This window comes from Lissotriton helveticus, chromosome 3_1, assembly GCF_964261635.1.
Source record: "Lissotriton helveticus chromosome 3_1, aLisHel1.1, whole genome shotgun sequence".
NCBI classification, from domain to species: domain Eukaryota; kingdom Metazoa; phylum Chordata; class Amphibia; order Caudata; family Salamandridae; genus Lissotriton; species Lissotriton helveticus.
Window position 1 is genome coordinate 1,857,471,748 of NC_136061.1, and position 12,918 is coordinate 1,857,484,665.

General features: G+C 45.3%; 1 protein-coding gene and 1 non-coding gene across 2 annotated transcripts in view; one reads left to right on the forward strand and one right to left on the reverse strand.

The window, feature by feature from the left end:
- Positions 1-12,918, reverse strand: part of EPS8L2 (EPS8 signaling adaptor L2) — a 411,521-nt gene that overhangs the window by 214,748 nt on the left and 183,855 nt on the right. The window lies entirely within an intron of this gene.
- On the forward strand, positions 4,385-4,602 carry LOC144825747 (small nucleolar RNA U3). The gene has a single exon (XR_013609543.1). It is a non-coding gene; the product is annotated as a small nucleolar RNA U3 (small nucleolar RNA).

A 12,918-nucleotide genomic window follows, 5' to 3' on the forward strand; every position in this document is an offset into this window, starting at 1 on the left:
TAGACAAGAAGATGCAAGCAGTAGCTCTAATTCAGCGTTTTTTGTGCAAATTTCTCAGTCCGATGTATGGTTGACACTTCTTAATCATTAAAAGGTAATTAGCTACATTTCCCAATAGGGATTTTATCGAGGCAGCAGTCACAATACTTATCAGCAACTCTATGATTTACAAAGCAACAACATTGTTGTACTATTTATGGGGCATTCATCAGCACTTCTCAGCTGGGCAATGACAATTGAACAGCTCAGTTAGAAGTGTAATTGGAACTTGTGTACAAGTAGAGGAGTACCTGAAAATAAGAGGAGTGTACGATATATGAAACAAGCAATGAAAATGCAATAGATCTTGTTCTCGTTTAAGTTAAAGCAATTCTGTTTGTAATTAGGTGGCTTTTTAGCTTTGCCTTTATTAGTGTTTTTCAAACTTCCATGTGCATAGCATGCATATGTATGCATATATGTATATGTAAAACACACAAGATGATGGATGGAATATTGCACAATGGCAAAACATTCACCCCCAGTCACAGATCTGGGTTTAATCCATCGTTATTTTGCTCACCAAGCCACCACAGTTCAGACATGGCCATATGCAAATCAGTCTTGACCCTGTGCCTCATGGGAACAGTCCAGCCCGAACTGCCAAGCCATGTCTTCCCTGGACCGGAATCAAGCATCCTAGGACCGGTTTCTGGCTATCAGCCGTCTTCAGCCAGGATAGCTTGACTCCAGTGGCTTAGTGAGCACGGGACCCACGTCTTGGCATACCCTTCCCACATAGGGTGAACAGCAAAACACACAAGATGATGGATGGAATGTTGCACAATGGCAAAACATTCACCCCCAGTCACAGATCTGGGTTTAATCCATTGTTATTTTGCTCACCAAGCCACCCCAGTTCAGACATGGCCATATGCAAATCAGTCTTGACCCTGTGCCTCATGGGAACAGTCCACCCCGAACTGCCAAGCCATGTCTTCCCTGGACCGGAATCAAGCATCCTAGGACCGGTTTCTGGCTATCAGCCGTCTTCAGCCAGGATAGCTTAACCCTTTAGGTGCTGCCGTCGGCCAACGGTCGTCACGGGCACTACCTCCCCAGTGCTGCGTGCGACCGCTGGACATCCAGTTCAGCACTGGATAATGGACAGCGCAGCACTGGGGAGGTTTGTTTACTAGCTCCTAAGGTGTTAACTCCAGTGGCGTGGAGAGCACGGGACTCACTTCTGAGCATACCCGTCCCACTCGGGGTGACAAATGCAAAAACAACAGTTGATGGACAGAATGCAGAACAATGTCATACATTCACCCCAGTACAGAGATCTGGGCCTAAATCCATCGTTTTTTTGCACTCCACACCACCCCAGTGGGATGGGTATGCTCAGACGTGAGTCTCGTGCTCTCCACGCCACTGGAGTTAAGCTATCCTGGATAATGACGGCTGATAGCCAGAAACCGGTCCTAGGATGCTTGATTCCGGTCCAGGGAAGGCATGGCTTGGCAGTTCAGCTGGACTCTTCCCATGAGGCACAGGGTCAAGGCTGATTTGCATATGGCCATGTCTGAACTGGGTTGGTGTGGAGTGCAAAAAAACGATGGATTTAGGCCCAGATCTCTGTACTGGGGTGAATGTATGACATTGTTCTGCATTCTGTCCATCAACTGTTGTTTTTGTATATGTATATGTATGCATGCATTTATATTTGTATTTAAATAGATTTTGCAGATGTATATGCATACACATACATATAAAGAAATGCATATGCATATATATATGCACATATATGTTTGCACGTAGAGAGGTAGAGAGAGGTAGAGGTAGCGAGTGAGTAGTAGAGAGTAGAGCATAGAGTAGAGAGTTAGCAGAAAGTAGTAGAGTGAGTAGTAGAGAGTAGAAGAGTGAGTAGTAGAGTAATAGAGAGTGAGCAGAGAGTAGTAGAGAGTGAATAGTATAGCATGGGTAGTAGAGTAGAGTAGTAGAGAGTGAGTAGTAGAGAGTAAAGTGAAGTGGTGAGTAGTAGAGAGTAGCATAGAGTGAGTAGTAGAGAGAGAGTAGTAGAGAGTAGTAGAGAGTGAGGAGTAGAGTGAGTAGGGAGTGAGTAGTAGAGGGTGAGTAGTAGAGAGTGAGTAGTAGAGGGTGAGTAGTAGAGGGTGAGTAGTAGAGGGTGAGTAGTAGAGTGAGTAGTAGAGAGTGAGTAGTAGAGAGTGAAGATTAGAGAGTAGTAGAGAGAGTGGTAGAGAGAGTAGTAGAGAGTGAGTAGTAGAGAGTAGTAGAGAGTGAGTAGTAGAGGGTGAGGATTAGAGAGTAGTAGAGAGAGTGGTAGAGAGAGTAGTAGAGAGTGAGTAGGGTCCATGTAAACAGATGGCTCACAGAAATATATATATAGTGAACGGCGCCGAGTAGTGAACAGTGTAGCGGCAATATGCTGCTTTCATTGCATCGAAGCACAACGCAGGAGCATCATGAACGAGTAGTTTCATGGGTATTCGATGTGCAACATGATGGAGGGGCAATATGTGCATACCTTGCGATAGGGCTTTGAACGTGGGTAATCAATGAAAAGTATTGTGCAGGGGCCCCGATTAGGTGGACTGAAGAGGGCTGTTGTGCATTAGGCGGAGTGCAGGTGTATTTTTCTGTGAGCATAGCGAATGGGGCAATGCACAGGGTTGTGATGGGCATTGTGCAGATATTTTTCAGGTGCATTGTACGGGGGAAATGTGTTGAGGCATTTTTACAAGGACATGGGTGAAGTTGCATTGTGCAGGTGGCATTGCACTGGCTGGATAACACACAAGGAGTTATACTCAAAGAGCAATAAGCTGGTGGTGGAGTTACCCTATCGGGTTTACTCCAAATGACCCAAAATGCAGAACGCGCTCGTGTTCTGTCCGATAATGTTCATTTCCAGCTCCACCTTTTAACATGAAGATCGCTGAAAAGAGGAGCGCATTCTTCACCAGAAAGGGTTCTCTGTCATGGGATAGTCAATAACCCTGAGGCCTGGCGGCCCCGGGGGAGAGGCTGTGTGTGAACTAACTCCCCCATACATAGGGGCACAGATTTGTTTCCAAAGAGGTGCCAGTAAAGGATGTCTTGGAAAACATAAGGCTGTGTTAAAAAGTCGGCTATGTTGGGTAGCAGGAGCGCTGTGAATGGGTTCAGGCACTACATTGTGATCTGTGAGGCCCAAGGCGGGAGAGTGTAGTGTAAGGACTCAGATTCCTTTTTCACAAATTACACTATGTCTTCGGCAGAGAGTGGTACATCGCACTCAGTCACCAGGGCACTGTTATCAGTATTTTGCGTTCACTTTACAACAGGATTCTGGGAGTTGTTGTCCATGTCGGTTAAAGAGAAGCGCTGGTACAGACTGGCCTGAAAACAAGGGTTTCGGAAAGGAAAGTGGTGTCCTGGTGACAGTGCCCTGGAAGGGGTGAGAGCTGGTCATGGCAGCCTGTGTGACCCCAGAAGGGGGGATCGGGTGCGGGGTTAACAGCATGCGGTGAGGCTAGTGGCGAACGAGTCTTAGGAGGGGCATCTTACCTGGGACAGCGTTAGCCTCTTCTCCGGGGATTTTCGGATCACCAGTGGGTGTGTTCGCCCATGCTATGGCATGGCCGTATGGCGGGCGCCAGTTCTACCCAGGAGCACCTTGGGTCCTCGCGTATCTTTCCAGTATGCCCTGCAGGGATGGCTCCCGAGCCGGGAAATGTTAGGTTAAACTTCTTCGAAGCCAAAACAAGGAGCCTCTTCTTTCGCAGCCTCTGCAGAAAATCGATACAGGCTTCTATCTGCGGATGGGAACTGCCGAGGCTGGGGAGAGACAAGTAATTTGAATATTAACGGGTCTCCTCCAGAGGCTCAGACGCAGTTTAATTATTACTAAAGAGCCCTACTGGTGGTAGGTATGTGGCACGGGCGGAAAGTGGGGAGGGGGGGGGGGGGCAGATAGCGAGTTAATACATTAAGAAATAAAGATGTGCCTCTTACGTTTTCCTCCTCGCAGTCATTCCTCTGCTGGTACTGGTATTGATACTGGTAGAGAACCCTGGCCTCTTGCGGGGGCGGTGGGGCTTCTTGGCGGCGTTGTCATCTTTGCCCTGCTTGCCCAGGAGGTGGCTGGACTCAGGTGGAGCGGGGAAGGACCGGGAGGTGTTATCTCTGGTACAGTGAAGCCATGAGGTAATCCGTGGCGGGCTACCACATACTACAGACATGTGGTTCCTGGCAGCAACAACAAACCGGCAGCGCCGGCAACGTGATCGTCTGTTGTCACTCCGAGATCAGCGGGAGTGGGCAGCGGGCAGGCTGAACTTTTGCTTACTGTATGTAAGAAGGGTTTCTACTTTTTCTGTCTGGGTGAGCCGCAGTCGTTTGTGTTAAGACTATACTTTCGGAGATCATTTCTATAGTTCTTAACTGAGGAAATGTGTTCCAAAGTGTCTGGTCTTCGATAACCACGAGGAAGAGTTGTAGTGTTCCCTTCTAAACGTGAAGCGAGTGGACAGTGTTGCATTTATGCAGCTGATGTTTGCTATTGATGACCGCTACTCTCTCCTTTGCAGGAGAGCTGGAGGAAGAAAACACAAACTGAGTGGTTAGCTCCATATTACAGTTTAAGAAAGATTAATTGTTCCTGTTTTCCGTTGTTCTGCTGCTGCTAATGTTTATCAGCTGATATATGCATGTGGGTTGAAAACATTTGAGCTTCGAAAAGTGTCTCCTTTTTAATTTGGTACATTCGATTTTCACATGTATAAAGAGGACTTTTTTAATGGACCCTGGACAGATTTATCTAACCTATCATGCAACGCATTGCCGCGCTGCCATGCCTGAAAGGGAGAGGGCAATGTGTTTGTTGCTGTGAGCGAAAGCACGAAACAAAACTATGGCTACGGTCTGTTTACCTGCTTGAACTTTAACTTTCACGCTGTAGTCCTTTGTTTCGAGAGCAGAGCTTTGGAAGCGTAGGGCCTCTCGTCTGGATCCTTCTCCCCTCAGAGGTGTCAGATGGGCTGGCTAAGAGGCAGCATGCTGGCAGTCCCGGTTGGAGGAGGTGGAGGGAGAGAACGAGAGACAGGCAAAAGCGTCCTGGCAAAGTGGAAGCCCACATTCCGAGCACGTTGCCGCTCCCTGGAGAGGGAGGGGGGAGGACTGGCCTTTCCTGGTGAGAAGGACGCGGAGGGGGCAGCAACGGCGAAGTAGAAAAGCAGCAGACACCTGATTGAAACGGAGAAGGCTGAGAGGTGGGGGGGAGGAGGGAATGTGAATAAAGGGTGGAGGGAGGTAGGCGGATCCAAGCATTGGGGGTCCGGGGGATCTGGGAACAGATAGAATACGCCGCGGAGACACCTTTTCTTTCTGGAAGGCGGAGTGGACGTATATAAATCACACCTGCACTCGCAGAAATCCTCTTAATCCAAGAGGGAAGACACGGATTATCTGCCATTTACTACGCAGATTTATTACAAGATTCATTTGTTTCACCAAATCCGGGGGATGATTGGCAAACCACAGGGGATAGATTTCCCACGTCAGCTTAAAAAAACATTTCTCTTTTACTGCTGTCCCACTTCGACGGCCTCGGCCTGACTTCCTGCTCGCGTAAAAGGTTTATTATCTTTAAGGGGCCCTCTGTTTTGCCCCATAACAATAACAAACCTTTTACGCCAGCAGGAAGTCAAGTCAGTCCGTCCAAGTGGGACGGACAAAAAAGAGAAAAGTGTACATCACTGCAATCTCTTTTCCAATGGCTGGCCACCGTTTGTGACGCCAGCCAATGGAAAAGAGGGGCAGAGCTTAACCTCGCTAGTTCAAGATACCCAAAACATAAGATTTCGTGAGCGAGACTGCGCATGCGCAGCCTACGCAGGCCGAGACCTAAAAAGGGGCACCTGGCAAACATATGTGGACTGAGATGGTGACTAACACAGATTAAGAATATATCATTAAAAGAAACCAGAATATATGAATTGTCCCAGTGGTAGGATGCAGTGGATGTTGTTGGCAGGTGAAGGACTAAGCAACGTAGAGTAACCAACCAGGGCATGGATACGTGTACAAGATATTGTCAAAGACTAGACGACAGGAGGGTCTATCAAACTTGACTGCCTGATAAAAGGTGTCTTTATTGAATAAAGGGTGGGTCGACTCCTTCCAGTACACATGGTATAATGCTGTGTAGTATAACACTTGTGAAAGGAGACAAATGCCTCTTCAAGAGGGTCTTCAGAGGAAAAAGCCATAAAGTGCCAACCTCCTCCCTGGCAATCTTGTAATTCTTGACTGAAGAAATTCAGGCTGCAGGGAGCAAAAATCAGGCACAAAAATTGTAGCAAGTGAGCAATAACTGACCAAAAAACTAATGAACATATGCACTGCGCTGCATCCATCACTAAACACCTCAGTTATATATGATTTAAACAGGAACTGACATCACAGGGCAAGACTGGACTTCATCTTGGATTGGGACTTATAGGCAGAAATCTCTGCACTGACCACTCTTTTGGACGGATAATTCCTAAAGCTTGACCATGCCTCTCTCTCCCAACACATGGCATGACAAAGGCATGCAAGGAAGAAGCCCAAGTTTCACATGTTTTCAACAATGCAGTACTCTGCATATCCGCAATTGTCTTTCCGAGCAGCTACACCTCCTAAATTATGGAGCATCCCTCCTGATGGTCAAGACTGGAAATACAGGTGCTATCTAGGCTGTTTGGATGCTTAGCCATATGGGGAGCAGAACATCCTACAACACGCTGCCTGATTGCCCAATACGCACATCTTCTACTTTAACACTTGCTACCTCTGGTAAGCTTTCAGCATTAATGTTGCAGAACTTAGGATATAGGTTTACTGTAACTTTGGAAGGGTGTACAGGAAACATGTAAGGCAACAATTCAAAATTAATGCAAACCAGACATATATTCTCCATTGTGTACTGGGTACCTGTATATCCTTGGTAGGAAGCATGAGTCAAAAACATATTGAAGGAGAAAAGCGCAGTTGGAGAGGCATTCTAATGGTTAAAAAGGAAGAACAAAGAACACCTATGTTTAGGTAAACTGGTACATGAAAGAACAGGTTAAACAACTAGGCAGAGGCGAAGGAGATCAGAAACTGAAATTCAGTGGCTTTTTCAGAAAAAAAACAGGGAAGTTAAATGTTTCCATCCACAAAGTTAAAATAAAACAAAGGTACTTGGCAACAAGATTCAAAAGGCTCAAAGTGTCACTCCAAATTAAAACGGAAGGGTGAAAAGATTCTGTATAACCTCTGTGCCAAAAGAATTATATAACATATTGACACCAGTGAACGATCATTGTGCCAGGGCATTGCACATCACTTACTTACATAGACTGCCAACAGTGTGAAAAACATAGCACCATGCATCTGTTGTTAAAGGAGTGAAACGTGCCCAGCTTTATGTGTCCTGTGTGGATACAGAGGATCAGAGAATGGATGCTTTGTTTTAACAAGATTAACAGGATGATGTTTCTATCGGCGAAAAAGCAGATGGGGTTGAAAAGGGTGTCCTTGCAAGCATGGGAAAAAAGTTGAATCGGGTCATCACTGCTAATGACTGTTCCAAGTACTGGTTGACAGAAAATTTGAGTAATGGAGCGATGGTGGGTTCTAAACCTGTTTGAATAAAAAATGGTATATGTAACCACCTTGGTCACAGAGGAGGTGAACAGTATGATGAGAGACCAATTTAGCTACTATGGCAGTTCAAGGAACCATAACATTGCAAAAATTAATTCAGCAGTTTTACCAGGGGCAGAGAGCAAACCAAAATCAGACCTGGCTATAAAGTTTAAACAGTCCAATACTTCAGGAGGATGCTATTAGAACTGGGCCTCGGGGGTTGGGTCACGCAGCTCATTCAAGGCTGCAGCCTACTGGGCAAATGCAAGAGTGGCAGAATGGCCGGTCCAGGCCTGAGTATTAAGCGCTGGACTGTATGATTTTGGAGAGGACAATGTTATGACTGGTCAAGTGCCTGTGGATGTAGGTGAAGGTTACAGTGTAGGTGATCAATCAATCGATCAGACATTAGTAGAGTGCACTACTCGCCTGAGAGGGTCTCAAGGCCCTAAGAGGGAGGGGGGGAGGGAACTGCTACTGCTCGCACAGCCAGGTCTTGAGAAGTCTCCTGAAGGTCAGTAGGTCCCGGGTCTGCCGCAGGTCGATGGGAAGGGTGTTCCATGCCTTGGCGGCGAGGTGGGAGAAAGATCTGACGCCAGAGGTAGTTCGGTGGATGCGTGGGACGGTGGCAAGGGAGAGGTCAGTGGATCGAAGCTGGCGGTTGGAAGTATAGAAGGTGAGTCCTTTGTTGAGGTATGTTGGCCCGGCGTCGTGGAGTGCTTTGTGAGTGTGGGTGAGGAGTTTGAAGGTGATCCTCTTGTTCACCGGGAGCCACTGCAGGTCTCCCATGTGGGCAGTGATGTGGCTGTGGCGGGGGATGTCGAGGACGAGGCGAGCGGAGGCGTTCTGGATGCGTTGAAGTCTTTTCTGGAGTTTATCTGTGATTCCCGTGTAGAGGGCCTTGCCATAGTCTAGCCTGCTGGTGATGAGGGCCTGGGTGACCGTCCTTCTGGTTTCGGTGGGGATCCATCTGTAGATCTAGCGAAGCATGCGTAGGGTTTTGAAGCAGGAGGAGGATACAGCGTTGACTTGCTGTGCCATTGACAGTGATGCGTCCAGGATGAACCCCAGGTTGTGTGCATGGTTGGTGGCTGTCGGTGCAGCTCTTAGTGAGGCCGGCCACCAGGAATTGTCCCAGGCAGAAGGGGTGGAGCCGAGGATGAGGACCTCATTCTTGTCCGAGTTCAGCCTCAGGCGGATGTTCTTCATCCATTCGGCGACGGCCTTCATTCCTTCGTGGAAGTTGGTCTTGGCGGTGGTGGGGTCCTTGGTGAGGGAGAGGATCAGCTGGGTGTCGTCGGCGTATGAGACAATGTTGAGGGCGTGTGATCAGACGATGTTGGCGAGCGGTGTCATGTAGACGTTGAAAAGAGTCAGGCTGAGGGATGATCCTTGGGGTACGCCGCAGGTGATCTTGGTGGCTTTGGAATGGAATGGAGGGAGGCTGACTCGCTGGGTTCTGTCAGTGAGGAAGGAGGTGATCCAATCCAGGGCTTTGTCGCGGATCCCCGCGTTGTGGAGGCGTGTGAGTAGGGTATGGTTGCAGATGGTGTCGTAGGCGTCCGGGAGGTCTAAGAGGATGAGGGCAGTGGTTTCGCCGCTGTCCAGCAGGGTCCTGATGTCGTAGGTGGCGGCGATGAGGGAGGTTTCGGTGCTGTGGTTGCTGCAGAATCTGGATTGGGACGAGTCCAGGGTGTTGTTCTCTTCAAGGAAGCGGGTCAGTTGTCTGTTGACGATCTTCTCAATGACTTTCGCCATTATCGGGAGAAGGGAGATAGGCCAGAAGTTCTTGAGGTCCGTTGGGTCCGCCTTGGGTGATGGTGCTACTATTATAATTATTGTTAATGTTTTACATGTAAAGAAGAGAACAGAAACCACACTAAATTATCAACTATTCCCAGAACAAAAATGTTTCTAATGCCTTTCTAAAGGCCAATTTGTGGGACTGGAATGTCCCCTGCATGATGTATAGTTGTGTTCCCTTACCTTGAGTGCCCGACTGTGTTCACCGGGTATCTTGGTTTTTGAGCACACTGGAGCACAAGTCTGCAAACTCCATACCCTCCTGATATCTGCAGGAGCAGCTGAAGCAAGGAACACTTCCAAAGTTGAATCCTGCTAACCATGCAAGTCTGCAGTGGCTTCACCCCTGGAGCAGTCCAACCCTCCTGACAGGAAGCAGAACACTGTGATTCTGTGTTTGAAGGAAGCCAGCATACAGCAACTAGAATATCAAAGCAGTTTATGTCCTGGTCCAGACCACTAACTACAGCAGTCTGCCCTGTGCCAGCCGGCAGAATCAGTTAAGTACAAAGCAAAGCAGTGAGTCTGCAGACACCTCTCAGAGGACTTAATGCAGAAATCTGTCTGCATTCCCATCCGCCAGGTATTAGCTCAAGTACTTGGTTCCCACTTGGGTCACAAACTAATAGAGAAACGAATACAACTTTGTGTATTAGGCTGGAAATTGCCGAGATCCATGAGTCATTCCTCAACACAAAAAGTTGGGTATATTGCTCACATGAAAATATGAAGATTATAGGATTTTTAATTATGTACCAGCTCTTAAACAAGCCACACATTCTCAATAAAAGGAATCAGCTCCTTCTTAGACTGGATCAAGATGATCATCCAACCAAAGTTGCTTTATCTTTTCCAGGCACTTCCAAAATACATGCCTCAATCGTTCTTTAAAGAATTGCCAATGCCATAACATCACTTACCTGGTCACACCAGAAGGCTCGTTGTGCTTTACATTTTTTGCACTTTTGAATGATTAAAGAGGACTGAGCACTTCTAGTTTTCAGGTATAATACTGAGCCTCCTTGGGGGCATGACTAGTTGAATTGAAGAAGGTTGCACGTCAGTGGAGAAATGTGTATCCACCAGGTGCCAATAAAGACATTTGATCCCTCCTTGTTTGTGGACATGCGATTATTAATTTAAGGTAACTGCCACCTGGTCAGACACATTCTTTTTTATCCCTCGTGTTTTTTCCTGTCTTTTTTCCCTGGGCGTGCAATGTAATTTGGGTTATAATGGAATTGGTTTCCTGTTATTTACATATTGTATGCTATGGTCATGTCTGAATTTGAATTACAGTACCAAATTCTATCCATTGCCGGTAATAAAATTGAAACGAGATCTCACAATGCCAGGCCATGGCAGTTATCAGGATCATATTCATACTGAGGTGACCGAAAATATATAAGTCTGGGCTGAAGACAGGTTACATCAATCTTACAGGATACTTAATTAGTGAGTATCCATGAAATATTCACTTTGAATATATATGTAAAAATGCAATTTATTTATAACATTAGCCTATCAGTTTGTAAAACTACATACAGTTTCCTATCAAATACATGCCTTTCGGTTAAAAAAAAACACCATTCCCCCCAAAAAATGCTTATCCTTTGCGTGATAGTACGCACACGTACCTCTGCCGTACCTAGGCAGATTTCGTTTTTCATGCTTAATTATCAAGGTTGCCCATCGTATGTCACAAATTACCACAATTATGGCATGCCAGCATTATACAAGGGTTGGGCTGCATCATCATGGCAAGGGTGTTGCAGTGTACTTATAAGTACGACCCTTATGCTAGAGCCAGCATTACAACAGGGATTAACTTAATTATGCCATGGAATCGGACCGTGCATTAAGAATTACATTTCCACTGTTATGTCACTGTAACTCTGAATCCAAATACTATTTTCCTCATTTGGAACAGTGAACCCCCCTAGACTATTTTATTATTTTCTATCACCCTGTTAAAGTATCTCATACAGAATATTTGTTAAAAAAGACTTAGACATTTCTCCACTATTACTCCAAATTGTAAAAAAAAGTACTGGGACCAAAGGAACCAAATGGAGGCTTTGGGCAACTGCTTTGTACAATGAGGCCTTCAAAAGTATTAGCCAAGCAGTAATAAAGTGCTATTTTCAATTAAAAAACGGGACGGCCATGTCTAAAACATTGTGCATGGTGGTTGAAGCTATGTAAGCTATGTATGGTAGAGTGTAAGTACAGACACATTGAAGTAAGCTAAAAGAAAATGAGCACTTTAAAAGAAATGTACAGTGTTGGTTGGTGTCACATATGAAGTTGGCTTGGTGTCAAAATAAGTAAAGATACTGAAATGGCAGCTATAAAAGTGCAGTAGACGAATATATATTACTATTACAATAGAAAACATGTGGCAATTTAAAAAGGCAGAGGTTAGATGAATTTCGCAACGCCATTTGTCATACTACATAATTGAGTTGTGCGACACATTAAAAAAAAATTACATTCGGCAATGAAAGGGTCTCAGACAGGCATAATACTAAATGAGTACTGTAGCCTGTGCTGGCTTCTTTACCTAGTTACAGAGAAGTAAAGCTCCGGTATGCTTCTGACATCTAAAGCGTGAATCGCATAATCTAGATGTAAAATGATCAGTATCAGATCTCCTTAAGCATATAATGTTTTTTGGATTTCCAAGTAGTTGATGATGAAGAATCAGGCACTGACGAAACAGGGCCAAATTCAGTAATGTTAAAATCCATATGGAATTCTCTTTACTCCAGAGATCTGAAGGTACCAACTAGGAGTCAACAGTTCATACCTTATTTCTGCCCATTCTGGATATTTTATCACACTATTAACTTATTATTAAAGAGAATGTTACCTTCCACATGATACCAAAAGATACCAGATTTCATATTGCTTGAGACTAAAGAATCTTAGGCATTAACTGAAAAAGCTTATATTTTACATTGACTGACAATTGAAGCTGGTAGAATTATTTTAAGGTAGGCGAAATGTGGATGTGTTTAGGTATATTTGCAATTACTGGTTCCACCAAGTTTAGCAGTCTTCAAAAAAGTGTGGAAACAACCTTGAATTAACTATGACTAGGCTATTGTGGTTTTGCGTTATTATTCCACATAGATTTGAAGACTTCCTCATGACTTTTCTAAAACCTGAGTACGTTTCTTTATGATTTCGTTGAGGTGGTCCATTATTGGGCATTTTATTTAATACGACCCTGGAGCCTTAACATTTCTGAGTCTTTCATTGGGATCCATCAAATTCCATGATACTGCTGTCTATACTGGTTTTAAAGATGAAATGGAACTGAAAAGAAACATCTTCGTTTTATTACTATTCAATGACTGAGAGTTGCTGTTCTTTCATGTTGTTATATATAGTTCTTCTCACCTCTAAAACTCTGATTGCTAATTTATGTTATGCGGAGAAACAGATGAAAGTTGACAT